This window comes from Xenopus laevis, chromosome 3L (assembly GCF_017654675.1).
Source record: "Xenopus laevis strain J_2021 chromosome 3L, Xenopus_laevis_v10.1, whole genome shotgun sequence".
Classification (NCBI taxonomy): Eukaryota; Metazoa; Chordata; class Amphibia; order Anura; family Pipidae; genus Xenopus; species Xenopus laevis.
The window spans coordinates 69,127,184-69,148,626 of record NC_054375.1 but is presented as its reverse complement, the minus strand read 5'-3'; the positions used below and the strand labels follow the sequence as shown (position 1 = coordinate 69,148,626).

The following is a 21,443-nucleotide window of genomic DNA, read 5'->3' as shown; positions in this document are numbered from 1 at the left end:
ATTTAAATTCTATATATACAAGATATTGTGCAATGGTCCCTAAGTTCAGTAACTGACAGCAGCACAAAGCATGTGCAGTGAATCAGGAGAAGATGGGGTGCTACTGGGGCATCTTTGGAGATGCTTAACTGCTAAAGGGCTGTGGTTGCCTTGGACTGGTACAGAAGCCCAAACATAATGTACAACATCTTTAGCTACTTCTTTGGTTAAGCTTTAGTTCTCCTTTAAACTGGAACTTGGGAAACTAGTATGTGTTGAAATGGAAAAATGAAGTTGGTGATGGCACATCAGAGGATTAGAAAAAGGTTTGGTGGTTTCTCCATATTCCTCTTGATTTCACTGATTTATGAATTCTGTGCTCATTGAGTATTCTACAGGGAAGGTTCAGTGAAAACTTTGAATTAGGTCTAAATTAAATCCACCATTTCTTATGGGTACATTCTCTCTGATGCTACATCATTACCACTGTAAAATAACCTGCAGAATTAAAAAAAAAGGACAACACATTATTGGACAAAATTGATAATGTTTGAATATGGATAATTCTTCATTTAAATATATTATTATTTATATTAATACATGTTCTGTCATGTCTCATGAACCTGCCTTAGTAAAAGTAAATTGCATTTTAGATTTTTTTGCACTTTTTTTTTTCTAGGATAATCATATATATTTTATAGAAAAGAAAATTAATAAATTTTAAGGAATAGGAGACATTGCCTAAACTACTGCTTTTTTATGCCTCAAATTACTGTACATCTCTGAAAGACTGCTTTTCATGTTCATCAGAGCTTTCAAAAATGTTTTTTTTAACATATAGCGGCATCTGTAGCTTATTTGCAAATGTAGGTTTTTTTACAGCTTAAAATGTCAAGTGAATGAAATGCCCATGTTCTCTGCTAGTCATGAATTTTATTTGTCACAGTTCACTTGCCAACATAATGCAAAACAGCAAGACAGCATCCTACAAGCATTATTATTAATATCATAAAAAACCTTGATTCTGGGACAAATATGATTCCTTTTGAAAATATTCTGCAGTAAATTCATAATTTCAATGAACATAACTAATAGTATGTGTAAACTTTGTAAATGCAATGAAACGGAAATAGGACTATCAACTACTCTAATTGGAGCAGATTTTAATATTCTATGGACTTAGCAGTCATCTCTACAGTGAAAAATATGCAACCAAATGACCTTTAATTTCCCACTAAAGTGTTTTTACAGTTTGTCAGCTGGACCATAAAACCGAACGAGGTGATCATATTTCAGGTTCTATATGATGGTACAGCAGCTAACTGTTCATTATTTGAATGGTAATTATTGAACAGGCAAAAACCTATTTTTTGCAAAAGTGCTGTTTGATTTCAGGAGTATAAATGAAGCAAATGGTTGGCACTGAAGTGTTACCAAATTGCTAGTGGGGTTCCGCTAATATGCTCATAAATATGAGAATGGTGGCTCTCAGCAAGATTTTAACTGCTTATACAGTTTGGATAATGCTGGAATATGAAATGTCAAGATTTGCAAATCGTTTATTATGACTGTGGCTGGTTGTCAAACTCAGGAATGTGTGTAGCAGACTGTTAACCAACAGCTGGAGATCAGGTGTAAGTTGGTTTTACACAACCATGTGGCTCTGTCGATGCAGGAATAGAGACAAATGCTTAAATCAGAAGAGGGGTTCAATAGCATTCACTCGTATTGTTCTGGATACCGGTATGGGATTTGGCATCCGGAAAACAGCTATCCAGAAAGCTCCAAGTTACGGAAAGGCCATCATAGACTATATTTTATCCAAAGAATCCAAATTTTTAAAAATGATTTTCTTTTTCTTTTTAATAATAAAACAGTACCCTGCACGTGATCCAAACTGATATATAATTAGTCCTTATTGGAAGCAAATCTGGTCTATTGGGTTTATTTAATGTTTACATGATTTTCTAGTAGACTTAAGGTATAAAGATCCAAATTATAGAAAGATCTGGAAAACCCCAAGTCCTGAGTATTCTGAAAAACAGGTCCCATACCTGTACTGAGAATTGAAGCTCTTTTGGATCAGTAGCTCAAATGATCCTATGTGTTTAAGCCTGTTAAAATGTAATGGAACAAATGAACTATTGAATAACTTCCCCACAAGCTACAAGCTGCCATTGTGTAGTTTTGTGATGAAAGGTGCAAAATGTGCTCCAGTTCTAATAATAACCCTCTCACAACTAATAAACCATGGTTGCTGAAATGAACAGACAGGTATGAGACGGACATAGGTGCAAACACTACGCTTCTCTATGGACGTGCTCCTCAACTCTTCTCTCATTACCTCCACACATGCTCGCATTTAAGACTTTGCAAGGGCTGCACCCCTCCTCTGAAATTCCATCCCACAGTCTGTCCAACTTTCTCCCAACCTTTCTGCTTTCAAAAGAGCTCTTAAAACACACTTATTTAGAGAAGCCTTCCCTCACTCTGTTTCGCTACCAAATGCAATACCATATGCTACATCTCTCATCTGCTTATTTTTTCAAAACTTGTGTTTGATTCCCTTTTACTTTAGATTGTAAGCTCTTTTGCACAGGGCCTTTTGTATTGGTACTGGTCATTCTGTATGTAACTCTGTATGTTCTATGTATGTAATTCATGTGGTTTCTTTGCATAAACACATTTATTTATGTTGGCACTCTAAAAATACATGTTAATAATAATAATAATAATAATACTTTATAGTCTGGAAAAACTATTCGCAGCTGTCCACCTTATCAGGTGTTTGGACTGCTACTGACCTCAGCAGGGGACTGAGGAAAAGTATAGGAACAAAAATGAACTTCAAGTTTAAAAAGCTAAAGCCACTTTTATATTACCTGGTCTATTTTTTTTGTCATGGTATTATGGATCTTCAGTAAAGAGTCATGCAAAATGAGTGATCATCTATCAAAAAACCTAGGGCTACTACTGTTTTACACCACTGCAGCTTGAGGAAAGAAGATGTATTAAGTACGCACTGTGATCTCATGGTTTCACAAATTAATCTTAGCTAATTGGAAAACAAGATAACCCTAGAGCTTACTACAAATTCAAACATATAGTGATTTGTTAAAACAAATTAGCTAAGAAGAAAACACAAAGCTTCAAGTCAGGTTGTGCATCCTGAATTATACACATAAATATAAACTTTGGTAATCTTTAACATTTAAATATTAAAATAAAAATATATTTAAATGTACTAAAATAACAAGACACTACACATCATATTGATGACAGCCCATGTATACTAATGCTTGATCAATCTTGCATTGTAGATCATGCCATGCAACAGTCATATCATACAAGTACTGCGGGAATTAGAAATATGTATGCTATAGCTGTCAAAATTGTTTGTCTTCCAGTGCTGCAGAAAATAGTAGCGCATTATAAATATGTTATCACTATAAAGGGAAAACTACACCTTCAAAATAAATACTTAACCAACAGATAATTTATATCATAATAAGTGACTTTAAGAATTCAACCTAATTGGAATTTAAATATTGCCATATTGCTATTTTCTAACCATGACAGGAAGAATTGTGGCAGTAAAAGACAGATTTCTGTCCACTCATTGGCTGATGTAATCTACAGTAGCATGTATGTACAGTATGCTCTTGGCAGGGTCAGACTGGGCCGGTGGGACACAGGGAAAAAATCTCCCAGGCCAGACCCTCTCCCTTCAAAAATTAGCTTCAGGTTGTGCAAAGAAAGAGTATACGCGCGCATGCACAATCACGGTGATAACCCAGCGGCTGCGCATGCGCGCCTACTGGGTTTTCACCGTGATTGTGCATGCGTGCACATACTCTTTTTTTTTTTTTGCACAACCTGAAGCTAATCTTTGAAGGGAGTGGGTCTGGACTGGGAGGTTATTCCCTGTGTCCCGCCGGTCCAACCCTGGCTCTTGGTTTGTGTGTGGGCACAGTGTATCTCACAAGCCAGGGGGCAGCCTTTAGTACTTAAAGGGGAAGGAAACCTAGTTGGCGCAAACCCACCACCCCCCCACCCGTTTGTTGCCCACCCTCCCTCCTCCCCCCTGGCCTACCCGTCCTGCTGGGCAAATGCCCCTAACTTTTTACTTAAAAAAAGCCACAAGGGCTGTGATTTATTCCTCAACGTTTCAGCTATCAAACTCTAGCCGTCCTCTATATATATATATATATATATATATATATATATATATATATATATATATATATATATATATATATATATATATATATATATATATATATATATATATATATATATATATATATATATATATATATATTAATACAGATGTTGCTCAATGTAGTGTAAGGTAAGTCTCCATTTTTGTTTACCTAATTAACTTGTGGGCAGAATTGGGGAGCTTTATTTAGTGTCTGTGTGGTTGGACGTATGGTACAGTGATGAAACTTATAAGAAAAAGAATGCTCAGAACCTGGGGGTTTCTAGATAAGCAAGCTTTCCATAATTTGGATCTTCATACATTCGGGGGCCTATTTATGATGTCTCTATGTTTCTGGGGAAAAACTCAAATTATCAGAATATTTAGAGATTTATTACCCAAAAACTGCTAAAAATCTGAATCTGAAAATACTCCAGATAAAACCTGTCAATGGTTCCTTTTTTCATTTGAAGATGTTTCTTGACATCATGATCTGCTCTGGTTTTCATCCGATAATACAAAAAAGTCATCAGGCAACAACTTGGAAAAACATCAAATTAGAAAATTTCACACAAGACTTTTCTGCACCGGCTTTTTCGCCTGGATTATTTTGATAAATTAGTTCCGTTCATGAATGGGATTTAGATAGATAGACTTTCTTTTACTAAAAAAATGGATACATTTGCATTTTAGTAAATATCCCTCAAGTCAAAATATTTTAAACATTAAATAAACCCAATAGGATTGTTTTGCCTCTAATAAGGATTAATTATATTTTAGTTGGGATCAACTAAAAGGTACTGTTTCATTATTACAAAGAAAAAAATGTTCTAGAGTGCCTTATATGCAGCAACGCTACTTTTAATTTCTCCTTTTGCATCTGAAAAGAAGATTTGTGGGCCTGGAGAAAAGTAACAAATCAAATCACTTTTGCAGAACATGTGTTACATGACCTGCAGTTATTGGGGATTACAAAATTAAATGTCTTATTTTAAAGCAGTTATATGTCTGAACTGTAACAATATTCAAACCAGCTCAATACCCAGTGTGCCAAATTGCCAATGGCTGCTTTTCAGCTAAGAAAGCAATTCTCTTGCGATTACCAGATGGTGAGTTACATTTTTTTCAAAGCATGCTGTGCTATTTTTTTCAAGGTATTGAGTAGCAAAACTAAATGAAAAAGATTTTGTGATATTTTTTATTTAAAAAACTTTTTAGGGTTTTGGGATAAATGATTAACGCATATCTAGCTCTATTTAAATGGAAGACGGGCCATTTAAAAGCCAATCTGCTGTCTCTCAATTTCTGCCCTTAATGCCGGACAAGCAGGGGATCAGACTGTCAGTGAATACAACCGTCGATTTTGGTGTGGAAACAGTAAGGGGTAAATGTATTAATGCTCACATTTTTTTTCACAATGTAAACTTTTTCTTAAAAATAACAAAAAACATTAATGTAAAAGTACACTAAAAACTGCCAAGGTCATGTAGAAGTCAATGTCAAAGTTTTTTCAATTGATACAAGAGACTGAACACAACAAATGGTAAACAAAAAACTGATATGAAAATACACAATTTTTGCTTCAAAGAAAAAAAGAAAAACCGGTATGACAAATGAAGAATAAAATTTAGGGGCAGATTTATCAAAGTGTGAGATTAGCAAAGTAAAATACCACCTCCTTTAATGCCACCACTCTTTTAATTTCTCTAGGATTTTAGAGGCATATTTATCAGTGGGTGAAAGCTAGAGTTCACCGTTTGATATGCCTCTTAAAAACTTGTTTGACTTTTTTTCTCGAACACTAGCTGAAGGGAAATAATGAACTGGGAAAATAAATATATAATTAGAGACAATTCCCATTGGGAGAAGTGTACATAACATTTGCAAAGAGCAACAATTTGCGAATAAAAATGTGTCTGTCTTAATGTAATATTCTTCATTAGGCTTTTATTGCATTGTGAATCTTAATTGCTCATTGCAAACCTTTAAAACCTGCTCTGGAGTTTCAGTAAATATTTTGTCGCCAAAAATGGTTTGCGATTGCGAAATTTTATTACATAAACTGTGATAGCAAACTGCTCAACATGGCCCAAACATGGTTGCTAATGGGCGCAAGTGTCTTTGAGAATATTGTTTTGTGATATTTAAGCATATAACATTCTCCCTATTTACTTCTATTGAGCATCGCTAGCTTTTACTTCTGAGTTTTTTCTGGCACCTTTTCATGTTTTATTTCTTTAATAAATCAAGACTATTCAAGGTATATTCTCGAGAATATTTGGGTTTGTGTTTTTTCACCACGTTTTTACTTTGAAACGTGTAATAAACCTAACGCTTGACTTTTGATAAATTGGCCCCTTAGTTTTGTAATGTTATCTATTAGTCAACATCAAGCATGCCTCTTACTAAAATGCTCCCTGTAATAATTTTATTAAAAAGACTAAATTTTTTCTTATTTCAACAACAGCCTTGCATAATTATGTTATCTCTCTTTAATCCGAAGGCCCTTACATACTTTATGTCACCTTGTATCTTTACATTTATGATATGCAATTTGCAACAGCGAGGTGGACAAGGTAATCCGAACCACAGCTTAAATCATAAAAAAGAACTTGTGAAGCGTGTAAATGTCTTCTGTTCAAAATGTTTTGATAATAATTGTAAAGAAACAACTCCTTTACATAATAGTATAATTTATATGCAAAAAATTTAAAATATGCCTGATTTAATATGCTTGTCAATCCTTGTTCTAATTAATGTGAAATTATCTTCCGTGAGCAGTTCAGCTTAATTATATTCATTTTAAAAGAAATGAACTTGGTGTCAAACTAATCTCAAAACCATCATCAGAGTAAAACAAACTTCCTAGTCCATCACGAAGCTCACAAAATGACTATATATTATTAAGCATGGGATAATAAGGGGAAATTTGCCCAATCTGTAGCCTGTAGAAGGATTCCTTTAATTGGCAGTAAAATATTAGAGCCCAGCTTACTGTATGCACTGATCATCATTATGTAGCTGTGCCAAGTTTCTTTCTTTAGTAGAGTTAAAGGAGACTTTTTGTGAAAAAAATTAAGAAAGTACCAGTGCATTATACTCATTTAGATATAGAAGATTTGTGCTTTAAAAAGTAGTGTTTCAGGCTGATTTATTGAATATTTCTGCAAAAACCCTAATTATCCCTCCCTTCTCTTCCAATTCCTGCTCCCTGAATTTCCAGGCTGTGCAGGGGAGCCGGCAGCTCTTAGTACATGGTGTGTCAAAGCTGAAGATATCAAAACAGCATGTTATTGGGGAGAGAGAATTTTTGCTTGAATTCTGGGAAATCCATTAGTTTCCCCTCCTTAACAATATCGGACATGTATTTGATCCCATGTTTGGCCCAGAGTTTGGATTCCAGCTAAGTGTGGAATTTTAGGATTATGCCATAGCGGTGAGAATCGTAAACAGAATGGCAATGACCTGCGAAAAAGGTTTTGGGCAAATTTACAGGCATGCACTGTTGCTTTCATGAGTGAGGCAGTCTTACTTGTGTAGCTAGTACCCCTGTACAACAGGTTTTTTAGTTCCTCGTAGGAGCCGACGATTTTGGCTTCTAGGGTTGTAGTTGCATGGGGCTCCGGGAGTGCTGCCCATCTCCAGGCATTCACTAATTGTGCAGCCATGTAGTAAATCAAAGTGTTTGGGGCTGCCAGTCCACCTTGGTCTGTAGGGAGTTGGAGTGATTTGAGGGAGATTCTAGGGTATTCTTTGTTCCAGTAGAGGGTCAGAGTGAGAGACAGTATTTTCTTGAAGATCTTATTAGAAATTGTCACTGGGGCTTGTCGGAAAACGTTTGAACAAGTTTATTCCACCCATGAGGGTTAAAGGGAGTCGGGTCCATGCCTCAGTTTTTGTTTCTAGTAATGAGATTATGGGAGTCAGATTTAGTTTGATATATTTGTTGAGGTCTGCATGAATCCCAGATTCCCAAGTATTTGAACTTGGCCACACACTTAAGGCCCTGGGTCTGGGCTGGGATCCCTTGTGGTGGTGCATCTATTGGGAACAGCACTGATTTGGACCAGTTAACCCGTAGACCTGAGTACATTGTCGTCTGAATACATCGATACAACATCCCTGAGTGTACCATGGTGCAGGCCCTCTACCACCTGAAGTTTTGAGTCTGCATGCCATGGGCTCCATTGCCAATGCAAATAGTAGCGGTGAGAGAGGGCATCCCTGGCGAGTGCCAGGGAGGGTGGGGATAGTGTATGGTTGGTTCTTACTCTCGCCACAGGGTAGGTATACAGATTCTTGACCCAGTTGATGAAGGGCATGGGAATACCACATTTACGCATTGTTGCCCATAAGTATCCCCACTCTACCGAGTCAAAGGCATTTTCATTGTCCAATGCCACAATTACTCTGGCACCTGGATTGTTGTGGGTGATAGATAGATTAGGATACAGTGTTCTAATATTGATATCTGTTGCTCTCCCTGGCATAAAGCCGGCCTGATCAGGGGAGATCACCTCTAGGATACATTTGTTTAAATGGGTAGCAAGGACTTTTCCCTGGTGGAACCTCCAAGTCAGTAATGGGGTTGCCCAGCTCTGAGGCCGTCAAGTTTGGGCAAGTCTGTATCTTGCAGGTCATCTATTTCTAGTTCTGTGATATTTAACTTTGTTGAATAGAGGGCTGAGTAGTATCCCGCAAATGTGCTACTGATCTGGTCAGGGCATGTGGAAGTTTCTTTGTTAGGCATTCTAACTATGGGGATTCCTGTTGTGGAGGTATCCCCCCGGGTCAAGTGGGCTAATAGTCTGCCATTTTTGTCTCCATGTTCAAAAAATTTTGCCTTTTGGTAACGTATGGGCTTCTTTGTGAGTTCCAGTTGGGCAAGGGTTAGGGAGTCTTGGGCCAATCGCCACCTCTGTCTGTTTGTTTCGGTAGAATGGGCTATGAATTGCTGTTCAGTTTCTTGTACTTTTTGGGTTAAGGAGGAGATCTCAGCTTCTATCATATTAGTAAGTGCCTTCATGTTGCTTATATAGTCTCCCCTTGTATACACTTTGAGGGCGTCCCAAACTATATCAGGGCTGGAGGAGTCTGAGTTGATTGCTATATACTTTTCTAAGCTATAAAGCATGGGATCAGTTAATTGAGGGTGCTTGATCCAACATGAACTAAGTCTCCATGTTCTATTTGGGGCTGTGGAGTAAATTGTAAGGGTTACCATCATGGGGGAGTGGTCAGATATGCCCCTAGTATGTATCTCCACTTTGGATACCATAGTGTTTAGGTCAGGGGTGCCCATAGCCAAATCTATTCTGGATAGGCTATTGTGTCCAGCAGAGTAACAAGTAAATTGCCGGATGCCTGGGTTGCAGGCTCGCCACAGGTCCAACAGGCCTTATGTCGTGGCCCACTTAGAGAAGTTCTGATTACGCGTGGGGAAAGTTTGTCTGTTTTGGGGTCGGTTACAGCATTGAAATCACCCATAAGTATAAGGGGGGGGGGCCATTGGGAGCACAAGTATTCTACCCATTACCGTGCTGTCAAAGGGAGGGGACACATATATCCCTGCTATTGTGACTAGTTTACCCTGGATTGGACCATGTATTATTACGTATCTACCCTGTTTGTCTGTAATAATCCTACCAGTTTTGAACAGACATGTTTAAGCAATTAGGATAGAGACTCCTCTAGATTAGCTGGAATGCATAGCATTGTACGTACTTTTAATCCAAGGTTTTTGCAACGCCAGTATTTTGCTACCCTCTAAATGAGTCTCTTGGAGTAACATTTTATGTGGCTTTTCCTTGTGCATAAAGTCAAATACCAATCTCCTCTTAATTGCAATCCAGATCCCCAGCACATTCCAGGACAGCAGTTTAAATTCAGCCATGAACACGAATACTGTCCCAGTCTTACCAGCTCTCCATGTGTTCACGTACATCATTGGTATTGGAGATAGGATATCCTCTAATTCCTCAATTCTAGTTTCAGTCTCCCTGGTTCTTTCTCTGATGTTCTGGACATCTTCTTTTAGTATGGCAAAGTCAATTTTGATTTCATAAATTTTTGATATGAGTGGTGTGATTGCTGGTTATACTGCCCAATATATCAGTCAGCCCTGTCAGTCAGTTCTGTAGCACTGGAGGCCTGCACCTGACTGTTGCAGGCTCAGTGGTGTGATGTGTAACCTGGGGCAGATCCGGTTATGGGGAGGATTGCCTACCTCCATTAGGTATTGCTGATGCGTGCCTCTGGCAAACTGCACCAGCTTATGAGCTGCTGCTGCTGTAGCGGATTCTGCTGCTCCTGACTCAGCCCTGTCTCTCACCTGCGCTTCGGCTGATTGATTTCCCTGACCTGCACCATCTTTGGTAATGCTTGCCATGGCCTCCTTCCTGGTGTTTGAGCGATGTCGGCCCTTCATTTGTTGCGCAGGTATTAGTGCTCTATGCTTCCCCACAGGTATGGCTCACTTTTAATGTGTGGGAGGTAAGAAGGGCTAATTTTTAAAGATAATATTCATTTTTAGCACCATGTAAAAGCAACACCATATATTACTCATAATTGCCTACAAAATTAGTTTTTTTTCATTTTTATCCTAAATGTCTCCATTAAGACAATACATTAGTTGCAATAAGCAATGTGGATGCTATTTCTCATATACATAATTACATACAACCTATAGAATCTATAGTTTACTTTATTTTTCATGTTTGTTTCCTTTTATCTGTATATTCATATATCTGAGTCACCCTTATTGCAAAATAATAAAAACATCTTGGCGGTAATGTTGGTGTGGAGATGTTCTGCACTAGGGTTGGTAAACCAGCAAGTAGCATATACTGTCACCTATGCTACTTGCTGAAACATTTGACTGGTTTCCAGGACTGTTGCAACTATGCAAGTTGTATAATATAATCTTCAATATGTTGTTGTATTAATTATATTAATGAAATGCATAATAAAATGTATTCTATAAGGAGATCCAGTGATTGGTCCAAAGTCAGTAAGAGAACTTAAAAGCCTAGGACATAATTAAACTGAAGCATATACAAAGAATACCTTTAAAGTGGCTTAAATAAAAAAAAATAGCTTTGTTCAGCTAGTTGCTAGTAACATAATGAAAGCAAATATTTAATTGATTACCATTGGTCTCTGCCTAGGTGCAAATGCATTAAATACCTGCAATTGTGATAATGCGTAATTTCTTTCCTCTGCATTAAAATTATGAATGTTCCTTATTCTTTAGGGAAAGGTCTGCTGTACATATTATTCCAGCCTGCAGTTGGGGACCATGTAATAAATTCCACCTTCAAGGTGGCAATAGATCCAAGGTTCCTCTGTGTCAATAGGATCGGTTGCACAACATTTTTTTAGAATAGACTGAAGGGGTGCAATAGCAAATACCTGTGTCCACTCATAAATTAGCCCTATTATTTCCAGAGTTTCCACAGTTCACATATTGAGTTGGAGGGCCAGCAAACAATATTTTATTATTTTTAATACTATGCCTGTGGTTGCACATGGTTCATTATTACAATGCTATTAAAGTTTCTGCAAAGCAGCTGTAAAAAATAAATAAAATGCACACTGTTTTATTATAGGAATATTTATAACTTATTTACTTATATATTTACCTTATTTACATATTTCAAATAAAATGCAGATTGTTTAAAATGTATCATGCTGGTGTTGTGTGATACATTTTTTTATCTTTGTGATAAAAAGTAATTACGACCTTGTTTTATTGGAGGAAGTAAATGGATCTTTTATGACTCCGTAGCTGTCAGGGCTAATAGTTTTCAAAGGGAATTAGTCATAGGAACAGAAGATCTACTTAAAGTCTCAAATAGAATAAATCTGAAGAATCTCAAGAGTCAGAAGTTCCCATTTGCTTTGGTTTACTTAAAGGAATTCTATCATGATTTCTATGATGTCGTTTTTATTTCTAAACTTCACGGTTTACAGTGCAAATAATTCACTCTACAATATAAAATTGAATTCCTGGAACAGCAAGTGTATTTTTTAAGTTGTAATATTGGGGTGTAGGCAGTCATCTCAGGTCATTTTGCCTGTTCATGTGCTTTCAGAAAGAGCCAGCACTTTAGGATGGAACTGCTTTCTGTCAGGCTGTTGTTTCTCCTACTCAATGTAACTGAATGTGTGGCAGTGGGACCTGGATTTTACTATTGAGTGTTGTTATTAGATCTACCAGGAAGCTTTAATCTTCTGTTAGGGAGCTGCTATCTGGTTACCTTCCCATTGTTCTGTTAGGCTGCTGGGAGGAAAATGAGGGGGTGATATCACCCCAACTTACAGTACAGCAGTAAAGAGTTACTGAAGTTTATCAGAGCACAAGTCACATGACTGGGGGCAGCTGGAAAACTGACAATGTGTCTAGCCCCATGTCAGATTTCAAAATTAAATATAAAAAAAATCTGGTTGCTCTTTTGAGAAACGGATTTCAGTGCAGAATTAAATCCAATGTGTTTTTAAAAAAAATTTTTTTTACCATGACAGTATACCTTTAAACTATATTTGGAGATGAAATGTAGTTGATTTATGATTTTATAATGTGCTCAATTTTCATTTGTTATCAGCAAATACAAGTAGTTTGGAAAGTTCATCACAAAGTCTGGTGTGTTGCTTTGTTACATTATTATAATATAATATGAATATCAACTCCAGTCAACGAAGGCATCTGTATTACCTTAAAGCAGTCTTGTTATCACAGTTAGCTCTTTTGGAGACAAGCTCTTGTTTCTTATAGATGGTTCTGGCAAACAAAATTGTAGATGAGTTACTATGGTGCACTTAGTTATAACTAGAATACATACTCTAAACATGCATAACATCTGTTCATTGAATGGCCTCAAAAATGTTGGTAATTAGTAGTACTGTATATCAGTGACATATGTATTATTGACACATTTTAATCAAAAGCACTAGAAGAATTCTGTTTTCTTATGCTCACAGTATAACCACACAGAAACTTCAATGATGTAGTGTTAGGAAGACTAGCTCGTAGTAGTTGTTTTACAGATACTGTCCATCATTCAGATCTTCCCTCCATCAGTAAATACAGGATAAAAAGTATAATGTATGTTTTCTATTTAAGATAAATAAATGTAATTCATACATTAGAGGCTGGACACTAAAGTTAGCCCTTTAGGCTTTACTTATATCAGTGTTACAATTCATTCCATAGATATCCCATTGGGGTGTGGTCTATGCAGGCCAGTTAAGTCCTTCCATCCTATCTCTTCAACCCAATCCTGCATGGACCTTACTTTGTATAGGGCGTTATTATTCTGCTGAAACAAGAAAGGACTTTCTCCAAACTACTGTTTCCACAAAGAAAGCACATAAGTGAATTGTAATTGTATAATACCTATACCATCAATAATGGCTGTGAATTAAATATCCAAGTTCAATAAATAGAAGGGTTGCCAGATTAGTTTTGACTCTATGATGTATCTTAATGACATTTCAATAATGTGTGATATACAAGTAATGCAGACTTGCAGACAAATTGATTACTATTTTGAGTTACTTTTTTTTACATTAAAACCATACTGGCAACAGCAGTGTTCAAGTATTTTGCCGGTGTATAGATCAATTCACATATTATATATAACATTTAAGAAATGGTTAAAATCAATGAACACATGTCTTTTGTCAGCCTGCAGTATTTTTCTGGCTATATTATTAAGTTTAAATAACTGGCCATTTGATAGTTAGCTGTAAGTGAGTGACTCAAATATTATTGTCAAATATATTGTAAAAAGGGACAAATCATAGACTGTTTCCCATCATCAAATTTCTTTACTTCTATAAACATAATGTACACCTCTCATTGTTATACTTTTCTTTGTCCTCTGCTTGTTCAGTTCTGGTAGTGGTCACATATGCAATACATTCAGACTATTCAGTTGTTCCGTATAAACTGACTATTAAACTGAATTGATCATTGTAAAAATAAAAACTGGGTAAATAGATACTTATCCCTCGGCGCAGATTCTCTCAGCGGAGTTCCACACATCCATCCTCCGCGTCCTATTAAGCTGACTGGGAGATTGTCAATTTCCGTGTAATTCTGCGCATTCACAGTTGTCGCAAACTGGCATACTGCTCCAACTGCACATGTGCAGAAATACTGATCTCTCAGTCCGGAAGCATTTGCGCCGAGGGGTAAGTATGGAGTATGGGGCATTTCCCTGGGGGGTAGTTAGTCTGGGGGGAGGAGGGAGGGGGTTCTACCTGGGGTGGGGGGTACAGGGTTTTTTGCAAAAGGGTTTCCTTCTCCTTTAAAGTAGCTCTAACTCAGAGTTAGAGAGGTGAAAAGCAGGAAGTTGGGTTCTGTTCTCTTATGTTAGACATCAACTCACTCCAGCCTTTATAGATTGCATTTTTGGCTAGCTAACTATATTAGAAACATTTTGTATTTTTGCATAGCCTATCTATTTACCCAGTTTTTATTTTTACACCAAACTCTTCCTTTAAAGAAACAGATACTGTTCCTTTAAAAGAAAAAAGGAAATATTCTAATGAAAGTAAAAGCTTCCTATAGATGGGCATTGCAAAGAACACAGTTGAAAAAGAAAGGGATGCTGATGTACAGTGACATTATCCTCCTTAAAATATGACATCAAAGCAGTTCTATTGGTAAAATATATGTACGCCTCAAGCATATACACAGGGCACATTTTAAGTACCAAGTGGGTTCATGTCACCATGGCACATTCAGTTACTGTGTAAGTAATGGTATATATCATCAAATGGACAAAAAAGTGGCAAATGTGATGGAGCTGTTTTGGTGCCATGTTTGGAAGAAATTGGCAACATGGGAGCCTTTTTTTCTATATGGAACAACAGTTGTAGAATAGTAATGGGCTAATAAATTCACTACAAACACGAATTTGCAGCGAATTTCCGCGTTTTGACGAAAGCAAATTCAGTTATAAAACTGCGGCAACAATTCGCCAGCGAAAAATCCACTGCATCAAAAAAAATTGTTGCGCGTATAAAACTTGTTGCGCATTAAAATTATTCGGACGCCCATTGACTTTAATGCATTTGGACCAAAGAGTAGCAAGTATAAAAATTGTCACACGTCAAAATAATTTTGCTGCCCATTAACTTCAATGCTTTTCATGAATTTTTCACCATTTTGTGAAATTTTCGGCGAAGCGAAACAGCGCAGATTTACCCATCATTATTGTAGAATAGTGAAAACGAGCGTATCTATCAAGACAGGGCAATGTATTTGCTATAGCATAGTTAAAAATGCCTTTACGAAAGTCATTTCACTTCCCCCTTGACTCCAGTGTATTTGAACAAAATGTTGCAGTTTATCACAATTTTTGTGGCTTTATTAAATTTTTGGTGAAACAGGCCAGTTTTACCTGTCACTCAATTTGTCAGGGTCTACAAATAATGATGGAATTATAAATTAATTAGAAAGCTGCTGGCAAGTGAATATGTTCTACACCAATAAGTGATGACCTTATTATTCATCATAGGGGATAATTATGCTACATGTAAAGAAGGACCCTTACAAAATTATTATAAAGCACCCAAAAGCATGTGTACAGTATCATCGCAATGTTAAAATAAACATTTGAACATGTTTCATTGATTTATACAATTCATTTAATCTATTGATTTATTTAGAAATAATAACAAGATATTGATGCTGGTGATTTGATGGTTGCTATGTGCTTTTACAGCTGTAGCAATGCCTCTTCGACCTGTTATTGCATTACCCACTGTGATTTTCTATACATCTGACTGATTCTGCTATTTGTGAACATGCTGGCTCATATATATCTGTTGTGCTTTCTTGCTCCTGGGTACCAACCATGAGGACACAGTGTGATGGATCAGTTATCTTGGTTCCAGGTCAATAGAAAGGTCAGTTTCAAAATGATAAATAAAAGGCTCGCAGGCCCAACACAAATGTTGGCTCAAGGGTCAGATATTGTAAATGGAGACAAGTCAGTTGCTGGGGAAACATCAAGTGAGGCAGTTATATTTTCAGGAATACAATTCTACATTATAATAGCTTTCATCCACCATCAACCAAGGACAGTGTCCCCTTTTCCCAATTTCTGCGAAAAATTCGTAACAACTCCAGTAATGTCAGTTGCAAAATACAATTACAAGAAGCATATAATCACTTCATAGAGAGGGGGTATATTGACCAAAAACTGCAGCAAAGAATAAAGCTTTAAACTATGTCCAACAAGATAAACCAGAGGGATGTGGTGAACCAAAAAGGATGGTTATTACTTCCCAATTTAGCACTGGTTCTCTTACAATTAGAAATATTATAAATACAAATTGGCCCATTTTAGCATGTGATAATAGCCTTCCCAGTACGTTGAAACAAAAACCCATATAGGGCTACAAATGTGGCAGGAACATTAAAGATATCTTAATGCCCACTGACCCCGGACCCGGAATATTACAATGTCGCACCATTACGATTTGCACCATTAAAAAATTGATGCTATAAAAGTGCAGGTTGCACCACATCTAGAAACATGCTAACTGGTACATACTTCCGTCACCCACATATGGGGAAACCCATTAAAATAAAACACAGAATATTTTGTGCCACCACACATGTGATTTATATAATAGTGTGTCCTTGTGGGTTGACCTATGTGTGCAAAACCCAGAATTCCATACGCGAGCGTATAGGAAATCCTAGATGAGCATTACCTTCTGCATTTGAAAAAAAGTGATATTCCTCTGTATAAACAGGAAAAAAGGCCATGGTCCACCCACTTTTCAATCGTAATAACGATCGTTGCAGCATGCTACTGCAAAGGGAAACCTGGATCCAAAAATTAAACACATTATATCCAAAGGGTCTAAATGAATATTGTTCATACCTGTCTTTTTTAGATGAACGTTAATATTTGTTTTTGACATACAGGAATGTCTATGCACATTTTTATCCATTTATTTTTGGTTATTTTTGTGTTTCCCCTTTAGGTTGCAGTGTTTGCCAATACCCTCACATGGAACGCGGGACTATTTGGCTTGATGTTGGACAGTTGATGGTAGTACTTGTCTGGGGGAAGTTTAGCTATGAGACTATAAATATGTTAGTTTGACTCATGTCTTGTGATCTTGATAAAGACCCAGTGAGGGTCGAAACAAAGATTTAAATACTTGCAAAAGTCCCTAGAGTGCTACAGCATTTTTGCAAACTTTATATATTATCTCTGTTAGCACCAGGGCAGTATTCCTTTTAAGGTGTGTGCAGCAGTCTTACATATATTACATATTTTATATAAATATATATAAAATCTGTAGATATTTCTTACAGGAACCCTGTTTCTCTTTTACTTGTTTACTGGATGCCCGCACACACACAAATATTTTTTGAAAACAAATTAGGAAAGATAACACATAGTCAATAATTGAAATCAATTTCCCCACTGTTACTCTGAATACTTTTCAATTGCAGATTTATGTATTTCTGATGATAACCATTTGTCCCTCAGCAAAGGGCAGGGTGACAGCATAGTGATCTCTTTTGCCTGCATAACATCACATTTGAGACAAAAGTCAAAATGTGCTTACAAATATCAAAATTTGTCCTTTTACAAAGAATGAAGTAAAGATGCAAAGAAGACAGAAAGTTTGGTTCAATGCAATTCTAAACAAGCAGCAGTCTATTGCTGCTTAGGAAACCACGAGCAAATGACAAACAGAAACCAACAATAACAAAAGTTTGCAAAAACTAGTGGAATCGAAACACATTTTTAATTAGAAACATTATTTGTAAAGGTAATGCAAATTTATAGAGAGCTTGCTTCAGCCACTAGAATGGAAATTAATCTGAAATTTACTCCAGGCAAGCTGCAATCAGTTTTTGTTTACCGTAATCGAAAAGACATAATGAAATATATAACGAGAAATAACATTTTGCACAGTATGCTGGAAAGAGATAATTTCTTCAGTAATCGGAAAGGTGGACTAGGAGATTTAGGTCAATGAGGGTTGACTTAAGGCACTCCAGAAGTTTATGAGCTATTCCTCCAAGTGAGTTTGGTATGAGAAGCAATATACCACCAATGCCTACAGGCCAATAGGAATGTTTGCTTTAAACCTAGAGCAAATGCAGCATTTTTTTATTTGTTTTACATTTATCTCTAAAGAAAAAAAAATTGCAATATCAGGACAAATCAAAAATTCCTTCTCAGTGGACTTATTTGTATCTATTCTGCCTAAGGCACACATGAACAGCTATTGCCAGAAAATGCAGACCTCCATATTTTGGGCTGGATAGGATAGCTGCTTACATGGACCATAAATCCAGTGATTACCATAGTATATAATGTGTGCCAATTTATATCATTTTATTTTTACATTTTCTCTTGGGAAATGAAAATGTTATGTTATGGCCACTAGTCTATTCCCATTGATGCGACAGCCCACATTCATTTATCTTCCTGCCTGCAGGCAATTCCATGGGCATGGCCGTCTGATTACTTTCTTATCCTGCATTTTAAATTATATATTCACTAGAACACATATTTGTAAATGTATCTAAATGAATAATTCTCTTTACAATTTGTCAGACAATTTCACATGCAACTGCCTAAGTACTGATGTACTAAATCACTGCTGCTTTTAAGTCTTTACATTCAAATTATGTTGCTTTATAAAGATAAATGGAGGTCTCCTATTTGTCCAGTCTCTCCATTTATGCTGTTTCTGCAATTTCATGCTTCATCATGTAATTAGTCAAGTAAAATAATATTGACATCTCAATAACAGAAAGTTAGGTTATAAGCTTTTGTGAGTAGTTCCTTCTTATTCTCCTGTTTTACTCTGACATATTTGTTAATTTACTGCTAACCTTCCCCTTGTTTGTTATATTATTATTTAAAAAAAAGCTGCATATCTTATTGCAATACATTAATTATGATGGGATTGCAAAAAGGGTCGATTTACTAAAGGTCAGAATTGTGCCTATAAAAAGTATGTAGCAAGCGCCCCCCACAACAAAGAGTCATGACACTTGCTGATGATGTCACAGGCTATTTTTGGTGCCAACACTACACTTTAAATATGACCACACTCCTGTAATGTTTGTTCTTCCTGAGGACGGCTAAAGTTGTAGCTGAAACGTCGGATAAATAAATCCCAGCCTTTTGCGGCTTTCTTTTGAAGACCTGTGAGTGCGTTTTTTTTGTTATAATATAATACTATCTGTTTACCAGCACCTAGGCAGTTACGTTCAGGGAAGGTGTGCACCTTTTTGGACTTTACTATGAAAATGGGTTATTTACATGATGCAAAACTGAGGGGGTTGTTGGTGCACACCTGAGGCCAATCTCAAAACCTCAGGTGTGCACCCACAACCCCCCCATTTTTTTATTTACATGATGAGCTGTTTTATTCAATATATTTTTATAGAGACCTACATTGTTCGGGGGGTATAGTTTTCCTTTAACGAAGATAATACAAACCCATGTAGATGGCAAATCAATTCCACTGTATTTTTATTTTAGTATCCAAATGTTTTAGTGACCGTAAGGCCTGGCATTCCACATTACAGAAGCACTGAAAACCTCAGGTCTCAACCATTATGGATAATAAATTCCATATCTGCACTTTATTGTGAAGAAACAGAGACCACCCATGCATTATGTTAAATCTAAAATCACCTTAGTCTGTGGACTGTATATTTAATTCCAAATATTCTTAGCCAAATCTGAAAAAAGTGTGTATGAATATTACAAAGATCTAGGCACGTGCCATGTATATTAGGTTTCCCATGGCTCATTTGATTTGACAGCAAAATGCATTTGCAAGCAATTTTTTTAATGTGCCTTAAAATAGCAATTAGCTTACAGTTTCAGAATCAAAATAGAAAACCCAACATAGTGACAAAAACACAATTATATAGAAAAAATAGCATTGCTTGCTACAGCAATACATATTATAATCTGGAATCAATTCAGGGAATAAAAGTAGCAACCCAAAAATGAATTTCCTATAGTCAACACTTTATTAAAGAAGAAAGTAATTATTTGGGAGGTGGTTATAATGCTATCTCAAAGACTGGCATGACAACCATTAATCATGCTTTTGTTCTCCCATCAAGACAGAATAGCTTCATCACTCAATGAAGATGGTCACTTCATTCTGTCATTTACTGTGATGTAATAAAAGGTGCGAACTTTGCTACAGGTCTAATTATCTATAGCAACCAATCGGCAGTATGTTTGTGAAGATTCTCATTCAACCAGGTCATGGTATATATGTAGAAATAAGTCAAATCAACTGGATGTGCTGTGTTTTTTTTCTTGAAGACGCTTCACCAGTCACCCGACTTTCTCAGTGCAGAATAACTTGTAAAAAGATATTTCTGAAATAAACACCCTGGAATGTTGCTCCAATCAGCATAATCTGTTTGTCATAATCAGCAAGGATGTCATGAAGTAAGGTGTTGAGTGTATTGTCATGATTGGAGTTTTGAGGTGCTATTAAACCTTCAGCAGGTAACATATACTGGTCACCTGTTTGAAAGCAAACATCTTGATGTTATGGTTTGCTGCGCCTGGGCAAATCGTGTAACCTTTATTAGTAAGCTATAAGTTAGCTGCTTTGTTCTCAGTTTGCAACAACCAGTTGTAGTCTACTGAGGCAAAAGCTGTGATGCATTGGAGACATACAGGATCTACAACCAATGGATATGGCAATGCAAGATGCCATGAATATGTTTGCATCTACAGTATATGAGGATGTTACATTTTTAGGATTTTTATTTTCCAGCATATTGCAATTTCTTAACAGACACAAAGCTGCTTAAATTGATTGTGTCATGTTTCCTTTGTCATAGAGCCTCAAGGACTCATTCTCTTTGGAATTAAAGTCTGCTATACTGCAGAGTTTTCCCAATTCTAAAGCTCAATACCTTGTATGTGCGGGAATTGCTGTTTCCCGCAATACTTTTGAATCATGAGGAGAAATGATATAAGGCTTTACAACACAAAGCATGTAATGAATATCATCAAAATCTATTTTAGAGCTTTAAAAAAAAACCAAGGTAGCAAAAAGGTCAAGATGACTGAACAAGACCTTGAGAAAAGGAAGCAGGTGATCACCCTACGTGTGTTTCAACTGATTTCCTTTGATTGTCTGGACTGGATGAGTTTCTAAGCAGGAGCCGGCAGAACAAATGTTGTATTCGCAAAATCATGTCAATAACATGACTTAGTAATTGATCAAAGGC

General features: G+C 36.6%; 1 protein-coding gene across 6 annotated transcripts in view; it reads right to left on the bottom strand.

The window, feature by feature from the left end:
- The window catches only part of LOC108711107 (synaptotagmin-1), a 308,629-nt gene that overhangs the window by 114,309 nt on the left and 172,877 nt on the right, over positions 1-21,443 (bottom strand). For all 6 annotated transcript variants that reach the window (XM_041586373.1, XM_041586368.1, XM_041586370.1 and 3 more), the window contains one exon: positions 12,894-12,959. The gene's annotated coding sequence lies outside the window, so the exon portion shown is untranslated. The remainder of the gene's footprint in view (positions 1-12,893; positions 12,960-21,443) is intronic.